Source organism: Doryrhamphus excisus, linkage group LG17 (genome assembly GCF_037039965.1).
Source record: "Doryrhamphus excisus strain RoL-2023G ecotype Guam linkage group LG17, RoL_Dexc_Guam_v1.1, whole genome shotgun sequence".
Classification (NCBI taxonomy): domain Eukaryota; kingdom Metazoa; phylum Chordata; class Actinopteri; order Syngnathiformes; family Syngnathidae; genus Doryrhamphus; species Doryrhamphus excisus.
The window spans coordinates 11,384,883-11,400,053 of NC_136373.1; positions in this window are offsets into that span (position 1 = coordinate 11,384,883).

The following is a 15,171-nucleotide window of genomic DNA, read 5'->3' on the forward strand; positions in this document are numbered from 1 at the left end:
ACAACAACCAGAACAGACGAAATGTTCACGACACACTCAACCTTCTCAACTGCATGTTTGGATGGAGCTCACGAGTTTGCACCGCAAGCTCCGGCAGCCTAAGAACAAGTGCTACAATCAAGAGAATTGGCTGACTGACTGACTGACTGATTGAATACGACACGATAGAACAACAGCAAGCCATCAACGGAGGCACAAGGACTTCGACATGATTCGGCAATCTAACATCTCAACTCCTACACATCATGTTTACCACATTGTTGATGTCATACGGACAGCATCCACCACAAAAGTTGAAGACAAACACTTTAAGACACCTGGACATCCATTCATCATTTTCCCATGTCGCTTATTCTCACTGGGATTGCGGGTAGGCTGGAGCCTATCCCGGTTGATTTTGGGCAATAGGATGCACGGACTGCCAACCAATCACATGGCAGACACCAAATATCAAAATGAATTGAACTGACTGTCGATCAACACCTCCACCATCTATCGCAACAATTGAACACATTATAATAAGGTTTTCCACATTCCTAACTTTCACGATAATTAGTTTACTGACAACCCCGGTCTGATGTTTGTTTATCTGTAAATGTACTGTAATTCGTGATTAATTAATAATCAAAAGGGAGGAGTGTGATGGAAAATTTTATATTTCACAGGTATAACATAGGTTACACATTGTGTGAATTACTTTACGGCCTTTTGTAGAGCTTCAACGTTTGCATCCGAGCACATCCTGCTGTTCCTTCAAGGATGGTGGCACAGCAGGAGGCTATCTGTAACCTGGGGTTAGGGGCAGTGTCGGAGGAGGTCATTCTTTGATCAAAGCTCTACCTTCACGGGACAGGGGACATCAAGAGGTCCCACCAAATGGTTGACCCTAGGAGGTTTTCTCACATGGGTGTGACAAACCGTGCCAGAGGAATGGGTGTGTAGGCTAACCCCCCTACATGAGGGCGGCATCGGGGGAGTGACATGAATGTCTCTTTTCTATTGTAATGTAATTCATTTGCATGCTATGGAGTATAAAAGTTCCCACCAAGAGGCCACTCTTGGCCAGACACCTACAGACCGCCATGCATACTGTGTGTTGTCTGACCCCTTTGTTTTGCAAAGGTAATAAAAACTGCCAGAGCTATGTATTTATTTCAGGCATTCTCTATCCTACTTAGGATGATAGAAAAAATTTCCACAACAGTGACACAGGAGTAAATGGTCCGACTGTAGGGGAGAGTATAGTGTTACACCAGTCAGACGATAAGTTATCAAGTTGTTTTCCTGTTCCTTGCAATCGAACACAACTGAAGTTATTTCGCGCTACATGTTTAGAAAATATGTGTTTTTGTTTTTCTTTTAAGATGAAGGGAAACTCAGTATCCCAGACTTTACAGGTATCATTAGGTACAGTGTTCAACATAGTTTCAAACACACACTGATCAGGTATTGTCGCCGGTATTGTTCTAAGGATTGGTCTTGGTCCCATACATACTACACAATGTCCTCAATATGACACATTTGCTGCTTGTTCCACTAACAGCAGCCAATTATTGTTTTGTTGTGAAATGCCTGTAGTGACACGAAACCAATCATCTGCATTTCGAATTACAGCCATTTTAACACCAGCATGTTGCGTATAGTCATTTGTGATTGGCAGATCAGCATATGTCAATGTTTGATTTTCACAAATAATTACAGGGAATTAGGGGTCTGTCCCAGATGAGTAGGCCCATAAAGAAAAACCCCAACATGAAGTATTGAAAATAGAACCAATGGTTCGTCATGTGGGTTAAGTTTGACTGAACTAAAGGCAAAGGTCATACTTAAAACGGGCCCTTGTTTTCTCAACATAATCTTATTGTGAAAATGTTTGGCTTCTATAGTGGTACCAGGCGTCCAGTAATCACCTTCCTGAGTAGTAATTAATGAGGCCCATCTTAGATCTAACACATGTCCCGTAACATGAACTAGCATATGTCTTCCCTGATAATTAATGTCCGTTTGAAAATCATTTCAACGATGATATGGGTATTTGAAGTTTAGTGGTCGTATTCCGAGCTATGGTCATACATATTGAGTTGTTGTATGCCCCGCTAATTATCCAAGGTGTTCATACGATCGTATTTACATTTCATTTGGTCTTTTCTTTCATCAACGTGGTATTCAGTGGTCCAAAAAGATATTTTGTAATCAATCCTATTCCTACCAGAAACATGGTTAAAAAACATACTCCCACTAAGTATTTCATTCCAATAAACATTTCTGCAGAAGTCTTAGGTCGCCCTCCTCTACTGGGATTGGTGTCTTGGAAGGCTTCACTGACCGTCAGGTATTTTCAGACTCTAAATGTCTGCACCCACCTTGCTGTCAGACTTTTGCTCAACTTTCCCGTTGGGACTGTCTGCAGAAAGGATCTTTTTACAATGGGTCATATGTATCTACGTTGTTCTTTCAGCTATTTTTAACGATGTAGGCGTTTTCAATAAGACCTAATATGGACAAAATGGGTACCATTATCACTGTAGATGGTTTTTGGGATACCATATGATATGATATCCTTGCAAAGGGCTTTTGCCACTGTTAGGGCATCGGGGTGTTTTGGAACAGCTCGATCCATTTTGAGAACGTATCTAGAACGCATCTAGAACACATCTATGATGACCTATGAATCATCTATGACGACCACACAAAATTTCTTTCCTTCACATTGACAAAAAATATTTTTGAATAAGAAATAAAATCATATGTGGTAAAATAATGATGTATCTGGGTCACCATCCCTCCTGTTGAGACATGTGATACACCATGGCTCAATACAGCAGCCCATTTATACAAATTTTTTGGTAAAAATTGGTTTTGATTGTTGGTCGACATAGATGCCGTCTTTCAATATAGCTCCTTGTTTAATCCAGAAAGCGATTTCTGGAGCAGGACTTTGTTGTTGCATTTCTTTAAGGGTATCATTATCTAGTTGTTGTTGTTGTTCAGCTAACAAGACACTGATCAGTTGTTCTGCCGCTGCCTTAGCCATTTTATCTGCGAAAGAATTTCCCTTTGAAATACTATCAATTCCATTTGTATGAGCTGAGCACTTACAAATGGCCACTTGGTCTGGCAACTGCACCGCAGCTATAAGATTTTGCAGTAGCTGTGCATGCGTAACGGGTTTACCAGTGGAGGTGATCATTCCCCTATTCTTCCAACACTGTGTAAATGTATGGACAGTAGCATATGCATGTGTAATAGTTGCCCTTTTATTCTTTATCAATTTTGATAATAGGGCTGTTATTTCAGCATAATTTGTTATCCAACTTCAACAATAATTAGTCAACCCAAGGAACGACATCATTTGTTTTTTTTTGTTATTGGTTTTGGTACTTGTAATACTGCTTTTTTTTCCATCTTCCAGTACAGTTCGTCCTGCTGCATTTAATTGGTGCCCTAAATATTTGACAGTTTCTTTGCAAAACTGTAGTTTGTTTTTGCTAACTTTATGCCCTTCATTGGCAAGATGATGCAGCAAGGCGTATCCATTACGCATGATTTTTTTGTTAGGTGAGGCTAGAAGGATATTGTCAACATATAAGAAGAAAACTTTGCCATGCTTGTGCTCATAACCTGAGAATAAATTTGTGGGACTTTCACAATATCCTTGCGGTAGTCTTGTATATGTATATCTCTTCCCTCTAAAAGAGAAAGCGAACCAAAATTGACTGTCTTTATCTACTGGAACTGAAAAGAATGCATTACTAATGTCTACTACCATAAAGTATGTAGCGTCTGACTTTAAAGAATTCAAAAGACTATGTGGGTCAGATACACATGGCGCCCTCTGAATTACTGCATCATTCACTGCTTTTAGATCCTGTACCAACCTCCAATCAACAGAAGGGGGAGTCTTTTTAACCGGAAAAATGGGTGTATTACACGGTGAATCTGGGCATTCAATTATTATGTCAGCTGTTATCAATTCATCAATCACAGGTTTTATTCCTTCATATGCATCTGGTTTCAACGGTATTGACGCATACAAGGTCTGTGTTCAGTTTTTGCTCTAATCTGTACTGGTAATGTTCCCTTAATTAATCCTACGTCCGATGGTCCTTTTGACCATAGTGTTTCGGGAATACCGTTTAAGTACTCCTCCTCTTCACCGGTTAATACATATTGTCACTCTATATTATCTTGTAAATGTCTCCTCGGCCATGCCCTTGACTTCGGCCTCTATATACGTACATATATTCCTCTTCCTCCATTAGGTCCACTATCCTGGAAATACTTTTAAACGTCTTCCGCATGGAAGGTGTCTAGTTTTTGCATTTTCAATCAAATGTAAAATAGCATGCATTTACAAAAAGGCCCACAGTCTTCCATTCATCATTGTCTCTTTTAGGAAAAGACATATGAAGAATGGAATCATTGACGTCAAAAATATTTTACTCAAAAAAAAAAACTAAAGGGCTCCCGGGTAGCGCTGATATGCCCAAAACAAAAATATTTTGGTGTTATATATAACTAATATTGGCCCTCAAGTAATTTTTAACCTCTACGATGGTAGTGGCACGGCGCCCACGCCTGCACCTTGCTGGGGAGCCTGGGACCCTGATTCGGTGTCTCTCCTGGTTGGATGTGGTCCACGTTGCGACGGGCCCTGCGTACAGCCCTGATCCAGTTCTCACTCGATGGGTAGCCTGGTTTGGCGGGCGTTGGCGGGATTGGCTTGTTGGACTGGCGGGGGGGCTAGGCGTAGTTGGCTTTGCTAGTCCTTCTCCTGGTTTGGCGGCTCGTTGGCAGTCGTGTGGCTTGGCTCCCCTCTTGATTTGTCCCTATCAACTGTGTCCTATCACCCTACCTAGTCCAACCGAATTGTCTACCATTGTCTACCAACCATGTCTTTATTGACCTACAAAGAAACGCTGTCTTCCATTGGCAAACAAGGAAGTATCCAGAGGAAAAACCGCTTGGCAGTTAATATGTATGCAGAAGGGAAACTGGGTGCTTAACAAGGGTAACTCCGGATTCTGCTTATGGTTGAGTACCCCCACTGGCTTGTGGGGAGTGCCAACCTGAAGTATAGAGACTGGAGGAGAACCAAGCTGGGGCAATGGAGGCAGCAACCACAGGGCCGTGGGGCGGTGGTCCTTTCGGGCATCACCACTCCTATTCTCCTTTTTAAACTGCAGAGATGGGAGTCCATCAACTCCATTGGCACACAAGTAAGCAGCGGAAATGAAGCTGAAGAGTCATGCCGTCTGCTGTGGCAACACAGGGAACGAGCATGGGCTCCTTTTTCAGGAGGTCCTTGAGGCACTGGCATGCCTGGCCTTGTTGATTTCATGGTGAAGGCCACAAGTTATAATAACCCCGCTCACTAGATGTTTGTATGACAAGCTGATGTGTGTGTTGAGTGAGTCGGTGTAGAGCTGAAGAAAGTTCAGTGCCCCACGGTCCTCCTCACCCTTGAACAGCACATTGAGCAATTGTCCACTTACATCTAGTGCCAGTCCATTTAGATTGGTGTGCGAAATTTGCTGTCTCGCCTACACTTAGGGCAGTGTAGAGGGCCCCCCTGCCCCCAATGATATTTTCCAGTCCTTGTCTGGACCACATCACCTCCAAATTTCTCTGTGTTGGTGTGCACAAGTGTGCAGGCAACGTGCACAGAGCAGGAGACAATGTGGAAAGCATTGTTCAGCAATGCTGCCAAGTCCTGGGCCTCGTTGCTCTTTTGTCCAAACTTGAACCAGGATAACAACAGTGTGGAGTAATCACTGATGTCTGCAGCTTTAATGGCCTTGCTGAGAAGGTGTAGCACAAACTGTTGGTCCTGTTGTAGTAAGTTGAACTTGGCAGGATTTGCCAGCCTGTTTTTCTGGATGGAAGTCCTTGACATACCCTTGATGTCCAAATCCCTGAGAGTGTCGATGAAGGCTTCACTTACTTTGTTGGCCTGGTCAGCAGCATGTTTCGAGGCGATGGTGGACTCAAAGAGGATGTGGCTGTATGCCTTAAAGTCCCTTGATACCACAGACACATTTAAAAAACATCCACCAGACGTCTGAGCAATACAGAAGCTGTGAATTTGTTTGAACTCCCTGGTGGCCGAGTTGCAATCCCTCAGGTCAAGATGCTTCTTGAGCATGTGGTAGTGGTTCCTGGAGGGAGGGAGAGTGATTAAGGGGATGTGCGCCATGATGTTCTTTTGCAAACACCTGGAAACTTGAAATTTGACATCTTGATTCAGTGATCTAACAGTGAGGTGAAGCAGTGACATCAAATCACTATGAACCTCAGAGATATTTTGGCAACTCGTGAACTGTGCATGGCTGTGTCCAATATAGGTGCAAATATGACTGACAGCATTATCAAAATCCCCCTACTCATAGTTCTGTGAATCAAAGCTGTTAAAGATCAATTTCCCTTTTTTGGAGTTCTTGAAGCTGCCATTTTGGTCCATTTTTGACAGAAATATGTTGTGTATGTTGTGTGCAATTGTGTGTGGTCAAAGATAAATCTTGAATTTTCATAAAATAAATAATGCATTATGGGAAAATTTGGGATGAAATGGGTTGAACAGCTCTAGGTTCAGAGAACTATGAGCAGCATGTTTTTGATCATTTCATTTGCACTTACATTGGATCCTTTGGCCAACTCATGAACTGCGCCTTTGTGTTTCTGGATCCAAAGTGCTAATATCACCGACCACTATCAGAAACGCTTAACATTGGCGTCATCAGAAGAGAATACACTTTGCAATATTACAGCTCTCCAGAAAAGACTATCCACCTCCAAATACTAGAATAACATGAGCAGCGACCATCTCCTATTCAAGCTGGATGGCATTTAACTATGTCATCTTTGACAAACAACGGGAAGAGCAAGTCTATCACAGCACAAATGAGAGGTGTCCATGTTTTGATTTTCAGCCATGAGTTTCAACGGCTTTTCCCAGCAGCTTTTGCTTTAGGGAGGTGACTTTTGGCCTTCTTTTCTCATCGTCTGTTTTCAGAAATCATTTCTGAAATAGCTGACAAGTGTACTCTTCAGCTCTCATGGGTAACTCAGACTGACAGCATAGATGAGGCCCATCAGCTTGGTATAGCCAACCCCTGCAGGACTTCTGTGCCCTCTATCGTGATGATCGCGCTCGATGGATCGGATGCTGTGGCGCCTTTGGTGACTAGGATCTTCATCACACGACTGTCAAGATCTCCAATTTGGCCCTCAGAATCCTGAATGTGAGAATATAAGAGACAACTCAGTATTGTCACTCCTGGCACAGTCAACCACTAGCTACCTATTCTTTTTTTTTTATTTTAGCTGCAAATAGTCACTGAGTACATTTTTCTCAATTATTTGATGACTTTTTTGGAACGTTTTTTTACAATGAAATCCCTTGACCTGAGGACAGCATGATGGAGACAGTGCTCCATCACAGTGCTCTGGAGACTGCATTTCCACTCAGGGCAAGTGCTTTAGTAAAACAAGTTACTCTGTGTTACTTTGTCCCTGTACAAGAGGGAAGGCGTATAGATCACTATAGATGTACTAAATATGGAATTTCTTTCATTTATTTGTTAAAACATGGAATATGCAGAATCTTGGCCAGTCACAAAATATATATATTCTGAAGCTAATTGTCATGTGACTCGCAGCATGCTGATGGTTGGAGGTGATGGAACAACGGATCTCAATTACTGTGGCAGAGCTGTGTGAGATCGATGACCTCGCCACCAGTTTGGTGCTGGACCCTCTGCTGGGCTTCGGCACCCACCAAATGAAAACCAGTCCTTTACCAGACATCCCCTGTCAGGGTGGTCTGAAGGCGACACTGCTGCGCTTTCAGCGTACGCATGATTTCCATGCAACATTTGAGGCATTGACGGGGGGCAGTTTTACTGATGACTTGGATTCTCTGGGCAGCCATCTTCAGCAGCTTCTGAGCCTCCTGATAGCCTTCTGTGCCTTCCTGATAGAGTACTGTGACAGATACTCTCTAGAGACTAACGGGGCTAAAGTCATGTCAACAAGACACTGGTTTTCAGGGCAGCGTAGAGAGGTCTTGCTGGGATTCATAGCAACGTTTCATCACGGTGACAGCACAGTGCTGAGGACAGGTGTCAATGACTTCAGCATCATGTACTCTTCAAGAAAATGCTGTGATCAGCTGTTGCTGGGCCCTGCAGCTTTTGTTAACCACGAATGCAAACCAAAGTGCAGGTTTTTCATCCGGTGAGAAGAATATTGTCTGTGTTGAGGTGATCCATCCTATTTCTCCTGGGGAAGAAATCACGTGTTACTACGGCGACAGCTTTTTTGGAACAGGAAATGAAATGCGTGAGTGCTTCACCTGTGAGCGGAATGGACAAGGTCACTTCCAACAAAGGAAGCAACCTCACTCTGAAGAAACAAAGAACCCTGTGGGCAGCATAGGCCTCAATGACGGAGACAGCCAACTGATGTCACCACAGCGAATGAGAGTAGAGACATCTGAAGAGAAGAAAGCAAAAAATGTTGTTAGATGAACGAGCGAGCGGACTCTAAAAACACCTCTGACAGTTCAGTCAGAAAGAAGAGTGTCCAAAGCCTGGAAACAGCTAGAGAGTACAGAAATGTCCACATTTGAATGTACCAGCAGAAGTAGGAAGAAAAGTTGTGACACATTCCAAAAATGGTGGGATGCTCTGTGTGACACATTGTAACACATTATTATTATTATTATTATTATTATTATACATTTTATTTCAAAGCGCCTTTCAGGACACCCAAGGTCGCTGTACAGAAGATAAAAACACCAATATAAAATACAAGATAAAAGACAACATACAATAAATAAGAGACAGAATAATAAAATAAGTGTACAGAGGATTTTGTAGGTGATTCTTTGAGTCACTGGGAGCCAGTGGAGTTGCTGCAGAATGAGGGTGATGTGGTGGGATAAGGGGGTTCTGGTGATGATCCGGGCAGCAGAGTTCTGAACCAGTTGTAGCTTATGGTGGAATTTTTTAGGGAGGCCAAAAAGGAGTGAGTTACAATAGTCGAGGCGGGAAGTGAGAAGGCGATGGACGAGGATGGCAGTGGTGTGGGGAGTGAGGGAGGGGCGGAGACGATTAATGAAGCACAGATGGAAGTAGGCTGACCTGGTGACGTTATTAATGTGGGATTGAAAAGATAGTGTGCTGTCAAGGATGACACCCAGACTCTTGACCAGAGGGGAGGGGGAGACTAAGGAGCTGTCGATGGAGAGAGAGAGAGAGAAGGAGTCAACTTTAGATAAGGTGGATTTGGTGCCAATGAGTAAGAATTCAGTTTTATTGCTATTAAGTTTCAGAAAGTTAGAGGTGAACCATGATTTTATTTCAGAGAGACAGGAGGTGAGGGAGGGGGGTGGGAGTGTGGAGTTAGGTTTGGAAGAAAGGTAGAGTGGGTGTCATCCGCGAAGCAGTGGAAATTTATGTTAAATTTGCGGAAGATATATGGCTTATGAAAAGAAGGGGCCCCAGGACAGAGCCCTGAGACACACCTGTGGTGACTGGGGAGGGGTCAGAGGAGAAAGACTTAAGCTGTATGAACTGAGTGCGGTCTGTGAGATTGGAATGGAACCAGTGAAGGGGGGTATGGGTGATGCCATTTGAGGAGAGTCTACTGAGGAGGATGGGGTGTGAGATGGTGTCAAAGGCCACACTCAGGTCTAGGAGGATGAAAATGGAAAGTGAACTGGTGTCAGCTGCAGTGAGGAGATCGTTGGTGATTTTGATAAGTGCAGTTTCGGTGCTGTGATGGAGACGGAAGCCGGACTGGAAGGCTTCATACAGACTGTTAAGAGTGAGATGTGCGTGAAGTTGGGAGGAGAATATTTTTTCAAGAATTTTGGAAATGAAAGGTAAGTTGGAGATAGGGTGGAGGTTATTGAAGTTGTTGGGATCTGAACCAGGTTTTTTTAAGAATTGGGGTGACAGCAGCTGTTTTGAAAGCTGGAGGGACAATACCGGTAGACAGTGAAGAGTGGATAATGCCAGAAATGAGAGGAAGCAGAAAGGAGAGGCAGGATTTGACCAGGATTGCGGGGATGAGGTCCAGCTGGCATGTGGAGGGCTTGGATTTGTGGATGAGGTCAGATATTTCAGAGGCATTGGGGAGTTGAAAGAAGGAAAAAGGCGGACTGTAGTATATATGTACGTATATATTCATCAAATTAATCGATGGCGTCGGCGCGGTGACGCCTTTAAGTACTCTATACTTAAAAGGTAACAATTCGGTGGTCTGTGACAAAATGTGTGCAAAATGGAGATGGCGTACCATATAAGCACTAACATGCACCAGCACCAGGGAGCTGCTTGTGTGGAGGAGAAGATACCATTTCCAACTTTCTTTTAATGTTTGCAACGATTAACCCCGTCATTCGTCGAAATTGCCCCATGTAACTTGCGCTCCGGCCTCGCACACACACAAGACACCGGAGCAGACGCACACATGCACGGAGTGAGAATGGTGGTGGGTGGAAAGCAAGAGGAAAAGAAGTGCTCTTGCAGGAACACACAGCTGCTGTTCTTATATTTTTTGTATTTTGATTCAGATTGTATTTTTCCACAGTTTTATTCATTGAAAAAGTTTGTTGTTATTATAGGATTTCATTGTGAACTTTATTGTTGTATTGTTCAATACAATTCATTTTTGAACACATGAAAATTGAAAATATATTGGAAATAAGAAATTTGTGTTTTATTCATGGAGATAAATTAGTATTATTTGCTATAAAGGTCAAATTGTGGGGAGATAATCAAATCAAAGTCAACTGCCCCGACCCCTGTTCTACACAATTTTGCTGTGGTTCAGAAAAGGGGATGGCGGGTAATTACTCTGATTACTTACCAAGTTGTTGTTAAATTCATTAAACCAATGTGTTTTTTGTCTGTGGTTGTAAAAGTATTTTTGACATGAGCCATGCTGTGGCTGAATTGCACTGCTATGCAAATTTCCCCACTGAGGGACGAATAAAGGCATATCTTATCTCTATGGGCTAACCATGTCATATATTTTTTGCAGAATATGGCAACAAAAAAGCCAAGAGAAGGAGAAGACCAAGAGAAGGAATCGGTATTGAACTTGTGGCTAATGTGGCTTACAACTCAACTGATCAAATGAAAATAGAGATCAAAATGTTCACATTATTCAGTCCAGTTTAACCTTATTTATTAATTTGAGTTTGATATGCTAAATGGTAATTACAGTATCTGATTTTATGTGCTCATAAGTTTAAATATGCTGGAAGAAATTATGATTTCATGTCCAGTTTTGTGTCCAAAGAGACACCTCATACACACAAAATTTCACAATAACTTTGGGGAAACTCCTGCCTACAACTTAGGCAAGTTCATGGACTAACATGGACATTTTTTCAAGGCTCCTGCCTCCTACAGATTTTAATTTGACTGAAGTGCCCTCAGACCACTCTGTATTCACTGCTACCCAGCCAACATTTTTATGTGGGGCCCAAGTGGGTAGAAAGTGGGCTAAATAATGGGCCCTATGTGGGGTTCTCAGATCACACCCATATGGGATTGTCCGCGGGTTCCATATTGGCCCTCAAAGAATTGCCCATTTGGGTTCAAGGTAGGATTACACCAGGGTTTATGTGGGCCCCAACTGGGCAAAACAGACAATATTCCACCTTGGTCCCAGGTTTAAATCCTATGTGGGACCTACATGGGGACAGTATGGCCTGAATTATGGGATGCAAGTGGGATTGTCCATGGGTTCCATATTGGCCCTCAAAGAATTGCCCATGTGGGTTCAAGGTGGGATTACACCAGGTTTTATGTGGGCCCCAGCTGGGCAAAACAGACAAGATCCCACCTTGGTCCTTGCTTTAAATCCTAAGTGGGACCTACATGGGGACAGTATGGCGTGAATTATGGGATGCAAGTGGGATTGTCCACGGGTTCCATATTCGCCCACAAGGAATTGCCCATGTGGGTTTAAGATAGGATTACACCAGGTTTTAGGTGGGCCCCAGCTGGGCAAAACAGACAAGATCCCAACTTGGTCCCAGCTTTAAGTCCTATGTGGGACCTACATGCGGATAGTATGAGCTGAAACATGGGTTGCAAGTGGGATAGTCTGTAGGTTGGAGTTGGGCTCCGACTGGGCAAGATATGCTAGACCCATTTGGGTCCCAGATTGTAGTCCTATGGCCCAACATGGGGACAACATGAGCTAAAACATGAGTTGCTAGTGGGATAGCAAGATGGGTTTAGCCCCACCTTGGCCCCAGCTTTAAGTTTCCTGGTCTATATGCTACTCCACTGACCGAAATGAAAAGATGTGAATAATTTTCAAATAAAACCTTTCAACCTTTTATTTATGAATATTTCAGTTTTCCAACAAAACAATTAAGATAATTACTAATCAGAATACCATATATTACAAGTTATTTACAAGAAAACCACCAAAACAATGTAATGGAAAAAGGTAAACTAAACTTCACAGTGAATTTCAACTGCAAGTTAACAGCGTAACTGTACTCAAAAGTAAACTCAACCAAACTGAAAATTGCACTCACTCATATTCTACCACTGATTTTGGCACTGGCTGTCTTGAGGCCCTGCGTCCTCCTCTGTCTCTTGCCCCAGTGAACCATTTTGACAGTGCCCGCTCTGCTTCCTGCTGGTTCACCTGTGCTGTCAGCGAATTCTTCTTGAGAGCCTCTGTAAAACAAATTTGGTTGACAGTATGAGAGCTATGAACATTAAAAACACTCTCTTTAAACACAGATAAACCGATATGTCGCATTTGTCCAAAAGGAGTCACAAGAAGCAGGGGAACACCACTAACGTACATGCTCACCTGAAATGACACTATCCTGTTCAGTTTTCCCAACTGGGGAAACAATACCCCTGGAGGTGAAACAGACCATTCGTCCAGACAGCTAACACTTACTGAGGCTTTTGATCGGCAAAGTAAAGTGTGGCTCGCTATACTATCGCAAAATAAATGAAACCATTAAATACGGTTGAAAAGCCCTCATTTTGTAAAATGTTAGAAATGTTTAATAAATACTTAGTTAAAGATTATTGCATTTGATACCATGTACTTGCTTTATGTCATAAAAATAATGAAAAAACTATCTCTGAACGTCAGTCAAGCAAGTGACAGACGGGTACACCAGTAGTCCCATCTAGTGTATTAAATGTACACTACACCTCATGATCTATGATAAATGTCATAAAAAAATATGATGATATTATCGCATATTGCCAACATTTTGTAGCAAAATGATCAACCAGCAACATTTGTTATATTTGCCATATATACTTGCCATATTTTGATTATTTAAAACATTAACAAAACTTCTTTCCTTGGCCGATTGATTTCACATTGGGCATACTTGACTACTTCCGTCAATAACAGCAGAATAGATACAGCAAAAAGACTTCCAATGTCCACACTCTTTGGGATCGCTGTGTTCCACAACAAGATGAGTGCTCCATTCCTCAGGTAAAAACCGCTGGCAGCAAATGGTGCTGAGTCTTTGTAGCGCAATTGAGAGTGTGGTATTCACTCTTCCATCTGTGAGTGATGCTGTGACTAGCAAGGAGACGTTTTATACACGTCACTTATAGGAATGGAACATTGTTACCATATTTTTTAGGGGTTTTTTGTGAGGTCTTTAGCATAATAATTTCTTTCCTCTCATTTTTCCAACTGATGGAAATCCCTAATGGCAATGGGGAACTTTAATCCCTGCAGATGGAACGTTTTTTCAACAAAAGAACGTCTACTGATATCTACTGAAATGGACTTACCGTACACAACGTTGAAAAGACGCAGGTTCTTAAACATCCTTTTACCGTGACGGCCAAACATGTTGTACTCCAATGCCAGCTCATTTGACAGAATGTACTTCATCATTCGTCTTGTTGCATCATCAACACTTGTGCCCCCTATATCTGCCACCATGGCAACCTATGGATGAGAGCCAAAAGGAGACACAAAGGATTACATTAACTGCTAAGACAATAAGCGTCAAAGATTTAATATTGAGCCAGAAAGTCAACTAACCGTTGGAAATGAACTGTAGCCTTTATGTAATTTAGTATCATGTAATACATATTTTTATTTTGTGGGCAAATTTGAGGAAAGGTTTTAAAGAAAACTTACAACACCAGACGTGAGACTGCGGTCCCCAAGTTTCTCCTCAAGAGCCTCAACATCTGCTTGACTTTGGAGCGGGAAGACGACACCATCAGGAACCTCCATCACAGATGCATCTTGTTTCTTCAAGAGGACATTCAGCATCTTCCCATGGACCTTCTGAGTCTCCTTAATTTCCTCGAGAAGTGTCAGAATTTTTGTGAACATGGCTTCACAATTGTGGCAATTGTTTGCAACCCTCTGGAGAGTGGAACCGGTCCCTCGCTGGGCAGTGGGGCTGGTGACTTCCTGAACAGTGGGGCTGGCAACTCGCTGGGCAGTGGGGCTGGCAACTCGCTGGGCAGTGGGGCTGGCAACTCCCTGGGCAGTGGAGCTGGTGATCCATCTGGTCGTTTTCTTTGTTGCTAGCCCAAGGAGTTTTTCTGGGGGAGTGGGTGGAAGTTCCTCCTCTGAATCACTTGATACTCGTTGCTTGCTCTGTTTTACCCTGGAGAGGTATATGGAGGAATATGAATTTGTAAACCATAACTGCTACCCCAATTATGGAAATGACCTTTTAACGTCTATTACACCACCAACACCTACTTTCTCTTTATCACGACATCTTCGGTGTCAGTCAGGTCTGATGTATACTCAGCTTGATGTAGCTTTACCCTGGCCTCTGCATAAGTGGCTGTAAAATATAATGACAAAATAAAACCAGTGAAGCAGACATCGAAATATAACTAGCGTTTCATAGACATTTAGAATACGTATAATGAATCACAAAATTCACAATTTGGATCACATCACAGTTTTGAGTCACGATTCAAATATTTTTTTTCCGATCAGGACATGAGAAGAAAAGGATAGATTAGAGTTGACTGTCTGTAGTTTTTACAATGGTAAATATAATGTGAAAAAAACGACATTACGTCATCTTGGAAAGCAAGTTCTAACAATGAAAGAATAGAGAACAGGCTGGATAGGTGTAAGATATGCTAACACAATGGTTATTCAACTACACCAAAAATA